At 37.5% G+C, this 12,785-nt stretch overlaps 1 protein-coding gene across 2 annotated transcripts in view; it reads left to right on the forward strand.

Moving 5' to 3' along the window:
* Positions 1-12,785, forward strand: part of LOC141512782 (dimethylaniline monooxygenase [N-oxide-forming] 2-like) — a 48,002-nt gene that overhangs the window by 1,132 nt on the left and 34,085 nt on the right. The gene's annotated exons all lie outside the window — the stretch shown is intronic.

Raw genomic sequence — 12,785 nt, forward strand, 5'->3', positions numbered from 1 at the left:
AGGTAGAAGTTTAGCCAGAAGCTGGTGATTATTAATAGACAGATGACTTCATTAGGAGCAGCTGTTCAGGTAGAAAGGTCTAAGGGATGTTTATTTAGTTAAGAGAAGGAACAAAGGAAATCTAAAAACTCTCTTTAAATAAGATTTATTCTGCTTAGCTAGTAAGTGTCTCTGGCACTAGCATCAGTAGGTGCAAGCTGATGAGATACAAATTTGAGTTAGATATAAGGAACTAGATTTGAAAAGTAAATTAATAATGTATATTATAATAATAATTAAATTAATAATTAAAGCTATTAATAAGAGAAATGACCTGTCTCAGGAGGGTTTACCCCCCGCCCCGGCTAATAGTCTTCAAGTGAAAACTAGATAGCCCCCTCTTGATTGTTGTTTCTATTTTGTTTTTACTTTTTTATGGAATTGATTTCTGATCAAATATGAGTTGGACTAGAAGTCTCTCACAATCAGAGGTGTTGAAGCCAGTTAGAACTGTCTATTGAGGGGCAGTGGATAGAGCACCAGCCCTGGAGTCAGGAGTATCTGAGTTCAAATCTGACCTCAGACACTTAATAATTACCTAGTGGCCTTGGGCAAGCCACTTAACACCATTTGCCTTGCAAAAAAACTAAAAAAAAAATTTTAAAAAAAGAACTGTCTGTTGACACTTGATTGTTAAATTTTCAGGGTGCACACTCACAGTTCAGAAATCAGCACATGCTATCAATCAATAAATACTGTTTTATTGATTGCCTAGACTCAAGAAAATGATGAAGTTGGGACAGTTAAGTGACACAGAGGGCACTGCCCCAAGAGTTCAAATTCATTCTTAAACACTTATTAGCTGTGTAACCCTGGGCAAGTCATTTAACCCCAGCTACCTCCCCCCCAAAAAAAAGTAATGGATAAAAAGTTAATAATAAAGATTAAATTTAAAAGTATATTGAACTGGCAGAGCCAATTGTTTTTCCAGTATGCCTCTATGCCAATCTCCAAGAACCTATAATTATGAAATCTTCATACAACTTTACTGGCTTTTATTCAAACAAAATGACAGTGATTCTTTAAAACTATTTTTTCAGAAAATTCCAAATATTTTTGTTGGAAAAGTTAACACAGCTGGACCAGCATTTCATTATTGGTCCTTTTCTCTGATAAATCATATGATTTAGTGTGGAAGAAAAGTTAGGAATTCTCTAGTGTAACTCCATTTTACATATTAAGAAACTGCCTATGATAGGTTATTGTTCCATTGTTTTTCAATTGTGACTAACTCTTTGTGGCCTCAATTGGAATTTTTCTTGGCAAAGACACTGAAGTGGATTGCCATTTTCTTCACTAGTTCATTTGACAGATGAGGAAACAGAAGCAAACAGGGTTAAGTGACTTGTCCGAAGTCACACACTACTAAATATCTGAAGCTGAATTTGAACTCAGGAAGATGAGCCTTACTGACTCCAGGTCCATCACTTGGTGCAATTTGGCCTTACCTAGCTGCCCTTCTGTTAGGAAGGCTAAATGACTTGTACAAGGTCACGCAATGACAGGCAAGACTCAAACTCTAATCCTTTGACTATGCATGTTCTTTGTTTCCAGGTATACCATGCTGACCCCCCAAATCAATTCTGTTCATTTGGGTTACTGCTTAGCTTTGTTGATTCCCCCTATTAATGAACTTTCTAAGGGGGTGTAATTTATTAAATTCATTTTTAAAGAATTATTCAGAAAAACATGAAATAATTCCATGGCAGTACAGTTGTCACTGAAATAAAAGAAGTCCTGAGTCCTTTACCTGTTTCTCTCATTTTCTAGTTAGGTAGTCCTAGGCAAATCCCTTCTCATCCTTTAGGCTATAACCTCAGCTGTAAAATGCAGAGTAATAACCTCACAAGGTTCTTATGAGATTCACAGAAGAGGTGTAGGAAAACCCAAACAAATTAGGCTATGCCTCCCTATGCAACAAATTAATCATTTGAGTTCAGAATTAGCAGGCAATGACTTTATCAATATTTATATATTTTATCTTACCTAAATATTACAAGATCAGAGGGAAAAGCTTGGTTGTACACCCAACTACCTCTGTCATAGACTTTATAGTCTAGCAAAATGTGAGCTTCTAGGGGTTAAGAATTATTCTTTTCTATCTTGTTTCTGCATCCTCAGTGCCTACCACAGTGTTTTGATCATAGTAGACACTATATATTTATATTTATATCTGTGTATATATATATATATATGCTAGCTAGAATGGGAAAAGCTTCAGATTATGTATATGTGTACATGAAATACATACACTTTTTTTCCCCATTCAGACTGTTAAACTGAGATGTGGTTCTAACAACCTAGTCAATCAACATTACTATTGACTCAAAGCTCACATGTTTTTGTTTGTCTGATTTGTTTTTTTTTATAATTGGACAATCAGGATTAAATGACCTGCCCAAGGTCACAAAGCTAGTATCAAGTGTCTGAGATAGGATTTGAACTCAGATCCTCCTGACTCCAGGGCTGATGTTCTACCCACAGTGCCACCAAGATGATCCCCAAAGATCACTCATTATAAAAACCTTGGAACCATTCCATTAGACAGATATGACCCTTTTTTAAGTCTTTTCTGAATGATCTGCTCTCTGTGCTGTCTACAGAAAACTAGACAGCCTAGTCTTGCTTGCTCTCTAAGTACTCACAAATATGGAAGATACTGTCAATGAAAAATATACAGACAACTAACATAACAAGTATTATCTTATCTCATTTTATCTTCATCCCAGCCCTGAGAAGCAAATCCTATTATTGTCCAACTGAAAATTCTAAGACAAGATATAGACCATAAGGCTTGTTAAAGTGACCAACCAAAAATACCTTTCTAATTCCAATGTTTATTAGCTTGTATTTCCTTTTACTTCACCAAACTTGACTGTATCAAAACAAACTGACCCCACCCACATTATTTCTGAAATTTCCTCTGATTCTAAGATTTTGCCTTGGAAGGAAAGTTAATGAATTTTTTTTGCCAAGTAAAATCAATTTTTTTATTCTTTCAATTCAGCTAACATTTATTATGTACTGGCTAATTTAAAAGCACCATACTTGATTCTTTTTTAAAAAATTTTACTTCATTGTATTGTCTTTACATTTTTATATTTTTAAAAAATATATTTAATTTAAATCTTTAGTCTTTAAATCACAACCATTTCTGAATAGAAGGTCAACAATCTCCTTCCTTTTTACCACTGTCTTCTTGACAAAATTATATTTTCTCTTTTGACAAAGACAAAATAAAAAGCAAAAGCATCCAATAAGGTGACTGCATCTGACAATGTATACAATATTTTGCCTTGATAATAACCTTACTTCTCCATACACAGGAGGTGATTGTTGTGGTTAAGTCATTTTAGGTCTTGTCCAGTTCTTTGTGACTCCTTTTGGAGTTTCCTTCGCAAAGATACTGGACTTCTCTAAATCATTTGACAGATGAGGAAACTGAGGCAGAGTTAAGTGACTTGCTCAGGATCACATAGCTACCAAGTATCTGAGGCCAGATTTGAACTCAGGAAGATGACTCTTACTGATTCCAGGCCCATCCCCTCTAATCCCTGCCCTAGGGAGGAAGTATATAATCATTTCTTGTCCTCCAGGGTTTCAATCCATTGTTTTTATTTTTCATTTACACCTGGTATCGGCAAGCACCAAACAACTGACTGAAAGTTGCAATTGGGTCTGATCTCATGTTAGGAAGAGTAAGAGTGATCAGTACCCTTCTTTTAATACTGGGACAATTTATATAAAAATTTAATCTTTCTTCTTAATCTATTTAAGGGAATATCAGGGAACCCAATCAGGGTTATTTCTGACCCCAATAGATTTCATTGTCAAACACATGTTTGATAATGAATTGTCATTGGTGGATTTTATTATTACCTGTTTTATAACTCAGTGAACTTTCTTTGGTGGGGGGGGGGGGGGGTTGGAGGGAAAGCGGATAGGGCAGAATTCTCTCTTTTGGTGGATTTTCATCCAGGTTCCTCTTCTCTTCCCCCTTATGCTAATTCACTAGGTGATCTCATCAGCTGCCATGGTTTAATCCCCATCTCTCTGATAATGATTCTCAGATCTGTTTGTCTTATCCTAACCTCTCTGCTGACCTCCAGTCTCACATTTCTAACTTCCCTTCAGGCATCTCAAAAAAAAATATCTAGTAGAAATCCTACTCTCAGCATGTCCAAAACTGAACTCATTATCTTTCCTCCTAAACTGTGTCCCCCCTCCAAACTTCTCTATTATTCTCTTTTTTTTTTCCCGAAGACACACATTTTTTAGACTCCTATTAACTAAAGCCATGACTGCTGAGATATTTATGGTTGAGGACAGGGCAGTGACAATGTAAAGGAGGAATCCTCAGGTCTTAGGGTTTAATTGTGCCATGAAATGAATCACCTGAGTAGAACAGAAGAGTGAGTGGGTGTCCTTGTGGCATCTGGAATAGGACCTTGCCTTGAGTGGGGAAAACAAGGTCAGAAAAGAGCACAAGGAGGGATCCTCCCTTCAAAATCTTTTCCCAGGGAGGAAGCCTGAGGCCACTGAATTAATTATTGCATGCATGATAAAGAGCAGGTCAAGGCTAGAAAAATTATTTTGGAGGGGATAAGGGGGTAACAGGAAAGAGATCTCCACTTCACTGAAAAGTCAACCCTTCTGAAAGTGGTCTCTTCTCTAATCTCATTCCCTCTCTACCATTTCTCAGGAGGATGTGAAGCCTCCTAAATGCATCATAGGATCAACTATTCCACTCCAATTTTCCCAAGTAGAAAGAGTCTTTAGACTAGATATTCATTTCTTAAAGTTTGGCATAGACTGAAAAGAGAGCTTATGCCTTTTTTCTCTAAATACATGAAGAATGGATTCCATAGAAGGGAGTGGGGAAGAACAACTAAATGCCCTGCTTGCCCTGGCCCCAGAGAATGAGCTGGGAGGACCTTATACTTTCAGTTCTCTCTGGGCACACAGCTTAGCAGTCCTACAGCTTCCAGGCCTCAGACAGAAATAACAGAGGCTAGTTTTCCAGGAACTCAAAAAGATTTATTTCAAAAGATGTGAGACGTCATTAGCACAAGCATTTTCTTCATTAACACCTTCCACCCTCTTCACACCTTAGTAGATTGCATTCACTAGAAGCTACGGCCAAGAAAAGATTAATCATCTGGTGAGTGGCTTCCCAGCTTACTTGGCTGATCCTCAGACTCAGTCCCATAGTTCATCACCTTTCTTGCATAGTAAAACCTGTCAAAGCCTTCAAGAACCAAGAATCACCTCCAAATATCATGAGGCATTAGAAGATTCTTCATCTAACTCAAATAACTCATTACTTGTACCTACCCTGATTGCCTTCTCACTCCCTATGTATTTCCAACTCCCTCAAAACTCAGGACTTCCACTATGAGGTCTGATTAAAGGGACCAATTCATTTTTAGGTAGACTCTCTCCCTCATCCTATGGGTAAAGAGTAATAAGAGGTTATGGAGAGAATTTGCTAAAGCTACTCAGATACAGCAGAAGGATAGTTCCCTGTGAACCCAAGGTTATTCCAACACCTCTACAATAGGCCACCCAAGATGCACTGACCATGGGTCCCTACCAAGGAATCTTTTGGTGGATGGTTTTTATGCTCACACTATATAAGACAAACACAGAAAAATCTCTAGACCTAGGGAAAATTTTTTGCACAGGGTCCATTTTCACAGGGCCATCTGATGTGTTTCCTAAAACAAGACCCAAGCCTAAAAGGACCAAATCAAATGTGAATCCTAATCACACACACACACACACACACACACACACACAAACACACCCCACAAGCCAACTTGGTTGAGGATAGAGGAGGTGGAGAGGGAAGCCTGGGCTTTGATGGGAGAGAGGTTGAGAAGGGGATGCTTATTCCCAACAGATGACTCATAGACAATGCATCCCAATGCCCTCCTAGCTGAATATTCTATGGGAACTCACTGGTACCTGTTGACATGGAGGATGCAGAAAGTCTGTGGTTCAGACTATAGATGACGTCAAGTTATTTTCTCCTGAGCCTGGTGTCATTCCACAGTCACAACACCCACAGAACCATGAGCTTTCCCTATTACTTTCAAGGGAATCATCATCCTCCAAGCTTACAATCTAGGTATCATCCTCAACATTCACTATCTCTTATGATCCCATGTCTAAGCTGTTGACAAAGACCATCAGTTTCACCTCTGCACTCTTTCCTCTGACATGGCTACCACATCTTGATTACTGCAATATTCTACCAGGGGGTCGATTTTCATTCTCTTCCCACTTCATTCTATCTTCCTTCACCAAAGTGATTTTCCTAAAGTTTAGCCCAGACCATCACCTTGCTGCCCAATAAACTCCAATAAAAGCTTTCATTATCCTCTGGTATAAAATGCAAAATCCCCTATTTGGCATTCAAAGTCTTTCATGACCTACTCTGCCATCAACCCTCTTTCAGTTTTCTTTTAACACATTCCCTATCACACATTTTTTTAATCTAGGGTCACTGACATTCTGGATGTTCTATGAGCAAAACTCTCCAACTTTCAGTTCTGGGCGTATTCACTGGCTGTTCACCATACCTTGGAGCATTCTCCTTCATATCCACTTACTGACCTCCCTGTCTTATTTTACATTCCAACTAAAATCCCACCTTTTCCAGGAAGTCTTCCCCAACTCCTCTCAATTCCATGGCCTTCCTCCATCAATTATTTCCCTTTTAATCAATATATAACTCGTTTACTTATTTTCTTGTCATCTTCCCATTAGATTATGAGTTTCTTAACAGGGACTGTATTTTGCCTGTGCAGTTAGCACAGGGCCTGGCCCAAAGCAAGTATATAAAAAAATTTATTACTGAATTATTAACTGGTTTGAAAGGATCAATAGTAATAATAATAATAGAATTTTAAAATCAATGAAACATTTTACAAGTATTATCTCATTAGATCCTAATGACAGCTCTGGGAGCTATTGTTACCCCCATTTTACAGGTAAGTAAATTGAGGCAGAAAATTTCCCCAGAGTCAAACATAGGGTAGATATCTGAATCAGAATTTGAACTCATTTTTTTTATTTAAAGTACCACACTATAGGGGCGGCTTGGTGGTGCAGTGGATAGAGCACTGGCCCTGGAGTCAGAAGTACCTAAGTCCAAATCCTGCCTCAGATACTTAATAATTACCTAGCTGCGTGGCCTTGGGCAAGCCACTTAACCCCACTGCCTTGCAAAAAAAAAAGGTACCACACTATCTACTGAACCATCTAGCTGACTTCTGACAAAGATAAATAACTTACTTATTTTTGCTGTCAATTAGATTTTCATCATGAATGGATTTTCAAGAAAATAGATGAAATGGATAACTTATGCAAGGTTTCATCTACATCGTATAATTTGAAGACCCTTTTGTCCTACATTGTTCTCACTGTTTGTTCCTGAGGTCTGAAATGCCACCATTAGAAATGATCTCCATGATGCCAACATCTATAGTGTATTTATATCTATGTCTATGCATGTACTTCAGTCATGCCCAAATCTTCATGACCCTATTTGAAGTTTCTTAGAAAAGATACTAGAAGGGTTTGCCATTTCCTTCCTTTAACAGATGAGGAAACTGAGGCAAATAGGGTGTCTGAGGTCATATTTGAACTCTAGAAGATGTCTTCCTGATTTCAGACCCGATGCGCCCCTAGCTGTCTTTGTTGACTATGGGCAAATTGCTAAATTCCTTTTAGCCTTCTTATCTATCCTCTTTTCTAAAATGAGGGTAACAATGCTTCTGCAAACCTTCCCCAAAAGACTGCTATTCAGAATGTGCTTTTAATCTGCAATATACTTCATAAAAATTATAGGGGGAGGAGTTTCTGGCATTGCCACTCAAGAGATAGTATTCATTTATTTAAAATATACACATATGTGTATGTATGTATGTATACATTTCTGGACTACCAAACATTTTAATCATGATAAACATTTCAAATTAAGAAAAAAAAATTTTTTTCTCAAACTCAACCTGAAGAGATCTCATCAGAGGTTTGCTTACACCCCCTAGTGTGCTTTGGTAGCATATGTATCTGCATTCCCTTGGTCCATGTCGTACTGACTCATGCTAACCAACTTGCTATTGGTACCCAGGGTTTCTAGGGAAGGTTGCCATCAGTAGATCACCAACCTTTCTAATGGCTATAATAAGCCAATAAATAAGCAGGTGGCATAACTATTTATAGAATTTCATTTAAGAACTTTAGAGACCATAGAGTCCAAACTTCCCATTTGACAGAAGAAAAGACTGAACTCCTGAGAAGCACAAGTCATAGTGACAAGGAACAGAACCAATGTGCAGATTCCAAATTCAGAGTTCTTGGTCACTAGACTGCTCCTCCCCTTTTCTTTCACGGTCCCCAACCTGGTTAGTTTGAGTTCCATTATTAAGATTCAAACAAATGATATGAGTCTACTAGAGTTTGTGAAATTCGTATTTTTAGAGTCTTATAAACAGAAAGGACTTTAGAAATTATCTAATCCAACTTCTAATTGAAGCATGAATCCCTTCTACAAAATCTCTTGCCTAATGGAACCACCTTGGCTTAAACACCTCTGGCAAAAGGAAAATTATACTTAATGAGGAAGCCCATGTCATTTGGACAGAATACAAGATTTGGAGTCAGAGAAACAGGGTTCAAATCTTTTCCCCATCCCCATCCAAACACAGCTATCTGTGTGAGAGATAGCTAGGTGGACAGAGCACTGACCCTGGAGTCAGGAGGATCTGAGTTCAAATGTGGTCTCAGATACTTAATACTTATTTAGCTATGTGACCTTGGGAAAATCACTTAGCCCTATTGCCTTGCAAAAAAAAGCATACTATCTGGGTGATGCTGAGTAGGTCATTAAACTCTCTGGTCTTCAATTTTCTCTTTTATAAAATGAGACATATGGACTAAAAGGCCTCCCAGATATCTTCCAGTTCTAAATTCATAATCCTTTGATTCAGTATGGCTTTAATTGCTATTCAACATTTCCTTGTTTTTACTTCTTATAATTCTGTCATTTCAGTCATGTCCTACTCTTTGTGACTCCATTTGGAATTTTCTTGGCAGAGATGCCAGAGTGGTTTGCCATTTCCTTCTTCAGCTCCTTTGACAGATGAGGAAACTAAGAAACTGGGTTAAATGACTTGCTCAGTCACATAACTAGTTAAGCTGGATTAGAACTCAGGTTCTCCTATATAGATAGAGATAGAGATAGATAGAGATAGAGACAGAGACAGAGACAGAGAGATAGAGAGAGAGAGATAAAGATGATAGAGATAGAGATAGATGATATAGAGATAGAGAGAGAGAGAGATAAAGATGATAGAGACAGAGATAGATGATATAGAGATGGAGATGGAGATGGAGATAGAGATAGATATAGATATATAGATATAGATATAGATATAGATGTAGATGTAGATGTAGATGTAGATGTAGATGTAGATGCAGATGTAGATGTAGATGTAGATGTAGATATAGATAGGTTTAGAGATAGGAAGAGATATATTTGAAGTCAGGAAAACTTTACTTCAAATCCAGCTATGTGACCTGGGCAAGCCACTTAGCCTCAGTTTGTCTCAAATACCTCAATTAAAATTGAAATAGAAATAATAGCTATCCCACAGGACTGTTATGAGGATCAAATGAGATAATTTTTGTAAGACATCTGACACATGATAGGTTCCATATAAATGCTAGAGTTATAGCTATTGCTACCATTATATCAACGGATGTGGACAAATATTGTCCTATGTTTTCCAAAATAGGGGAAAGGATGACATCCATCCCTAGCAAAATTCTAGGATGAATTTGTTATAGTCAAGTTTACAAAGCCTAGAGTTCATCAGACTTAAAATTCTCAGAAATGTATGCTAAATAAACTTTGGTTGAAATAATGGCATGCTCCTTCCTTATTTGGGAATGGAAGTCACAAAAGGCAGGTTTCTTTTGAGGTTCATGATACCCCAAAATCAGTGAATCTCAGAATTAGAAGACATCTTGGAGGTTATCTCATGCAACCTAAACCCTCTCCAACTAAAATCATAGACAGCTTGACAAAGCCTGACAAAGCCTGTGGACCTCTTTTCAAAATTCTTGAAACAAGCAGAACAAACCTAATCTCTGTTCTATAATTGCCCTCAAAATCTAGAATAGTTATCATGGCCCTTTTTGCATCATGGTCACCTTCCCCTAGATGTCCATTAATGGCCTTTTAAAATGTGATACCTAAGAAATGAGTGCACCATTTTGGATCCCAGGACCTCTCTCTTATAATTATTATTATATCTCACCTAATTTGGCCAAAGACTACTCTGTCTGCCCTAGACCTTAATAACTATCTGTTTCCCAGGGCTCTTGTGAAGATAATGCTTTTTAGAACTTAATGTCTTCTATTAAAAGGAATGTGAGCTGATCATCCTCATCATCTTATGAAGTTTTGCCTATAAGGAGAAACACTCACTTTCTTTGTACATATTGCCGAGGCATTGATCATTGACTTAGAACTACAATAAACTTCCATTAAACAGACATGTGATTAAGTGGCAAGGCAGACAGAGAATTCTAGTTCAAATCTAGTATCAGACATGAACTTCCTGTGTGATCCTGGGCAAGTCACTTAACTGCTGTCTGCCTCAGTTTCCTCAATTGTAAAGTGAGAATAATGAGAACAAAAGAAGGCTTGGCAAAGTATCTAGCACATAGTAGGGGCTTTTTCTCCTTCCCTTCCTTATCAGAGGCAGGTGGCCCAGTGAATACACACGTTAGATTTGGAGCCAAGAAACTCTGAGTTCTGATCTTGCCTCAGATGTGACTACTAGCTGTAAGACCCTGAATGAGTCAATGAAAATCTCTCAACTTTAGCTTCCTAACTTTTAAATTGGGGATAATAACATATATAAAGTACTTTGCAAACCTTCCAGCTCTGTATAAATGCAACATATTTGTAGCATTTGGTAGCTATTAAGGATCATGCATTGTGTTCATTTTTTAGGTAACAAAATCTTTTAAGAAGCATGGCATCCAAATCAAAGAGGCTATATTCTCTTCCAATCAGATCATATCTAGATATAGTTTTCAATTCTAGGTGCCACAGTTGAGGATAAATTATAATAACTGACTTTTATATTGGGCTATTATGCTTGAGATTCTGCAAACCAGGAGCAGCTAGGTGGCATAGTGGATAAAGCACCGGCCTTGGAGCCAGGAGTACCTGGGTTCAAATCCGGTCTCAGACACTTAATAATTACTTAACTGTGTGGCCTTGGGCAAGCCACTTAACCCCATTTGCCTTGCAAAATCCTAAAAAAAAAAAAGATTCTGCAAACCAGTCTTCAGCAATATGTGAGCTAAGAATTACCAGAAGAGCAGGTTGGACTTTGAAAGGGCAGAGGAACTAAAGATCAAATTGCAGACATTTGTTGGATTGTGGAGAAAAGTAAGGGAGTTCCAGAAAAAGAAAACATTTTCTTCTGATTCATTGACTACATTTTAGCATTTTTGACTGTGTGGATAACAACAAAATGTGAAAAGTCCTCAAAGAGATGCTAGTATCAGATCATCTTCCTGAGGAACCTGGATGTTGACCAAGAGACAACAGTTAGAACAAACATGGAACAACTTATTGTTTTAAGATTGAAAAAGGAAAATATCACAAGACTAAACAGCCTTGTTTATTTAACTTATATGCAAAATACATTATACAACGACCAGGTTAAATGAATCAAAAACTGGAATTAAGGTTGCTGGGACAGATACCATCAATCTCAGATAAGCAGATAATATCCCTTTGACAGCAAAAAGTGAAGAAGAATTAAGAAGCCCCTTGAGGATGGTGAAAGAGAAGAATATGAAAACTGACTTGATGCTTAACAAAGATCATGGCATCTGGTTCCATTACTTCTTAGCAAGTAAAGTGAGAAGAAATAGAATCATATCAAATTTCATATTCTTGGGCTCAAAAATCAGAACAAACAGTGACTTCAGTAATGAAATGAAAAGACTAGCTCCATAGGAAAGCTATGGAAAATCTGAACAGGATATTCAGCAGCAGAGACATCATTTTACTGACAAAAGTCCATATAGTCAAAGCTAAGGTTTTCTATCAGTAAGGTACGGCTATGAGACTTAGACTATGAGGAAAACTGAGCACAACAAAAATCAAGGTTTTTGAATTGATCCTGATATTGGGAAAAATTGAAGGCAAAAGGAAAAGAGGATGACAGAGGGTGATGCTGATAGATGGTATCATAGAAGCAACAAACATGACCTTGAATAGGCAGATGGGCCCAGAGGGCCCTGGTCCATGGAGTCATGAAGAATTGGTCACAACTGAATGACTGAACAACATACACTGTTGTTAAACTTCATTTTAAAAGGAAAGTGGAGTAACTTCAGTTAATCAACAAACTTATTATTTCATTTATAGATATTATTATTAAGTGAAGTCAGTACAGTATTATATAGACATACATAAAAAGGCCTTAAGATTCTCTCATTTGAATGGGCAGCTAGGTGGCGTAGTAGGTAGAGCACTGACCCTGGAGTCAGGAGTACCTGAGTTCAAATCCGACCTCAAACATTTAATAATTATCTAGCTGTGTGGCCTTGGGCAAACCCTTTAACCCCATTGCCTTGCAAAAAAAAAAAAAAGAAAAAGAATCTCACATTTTAATATTAAGACAATTTGTAAATAACTGTATATAAATACA

The sequence above is a fragment of the Macrotis lagotis genome, chromosome 2, assembly GCF_037893015.1.
Source record: "Macrotis lagotis isolate mMagLag1 chromosome 2, bilby.v1.9.chrom.fasta, whole genome shotgun sequence".
Classification (NCBI taxonomy): Eukaryota; Metazoa; Chordata; class Mammalia; order Peramelemorphia; family Peramelidae; genus Macrotis; species Macrotis lagotis.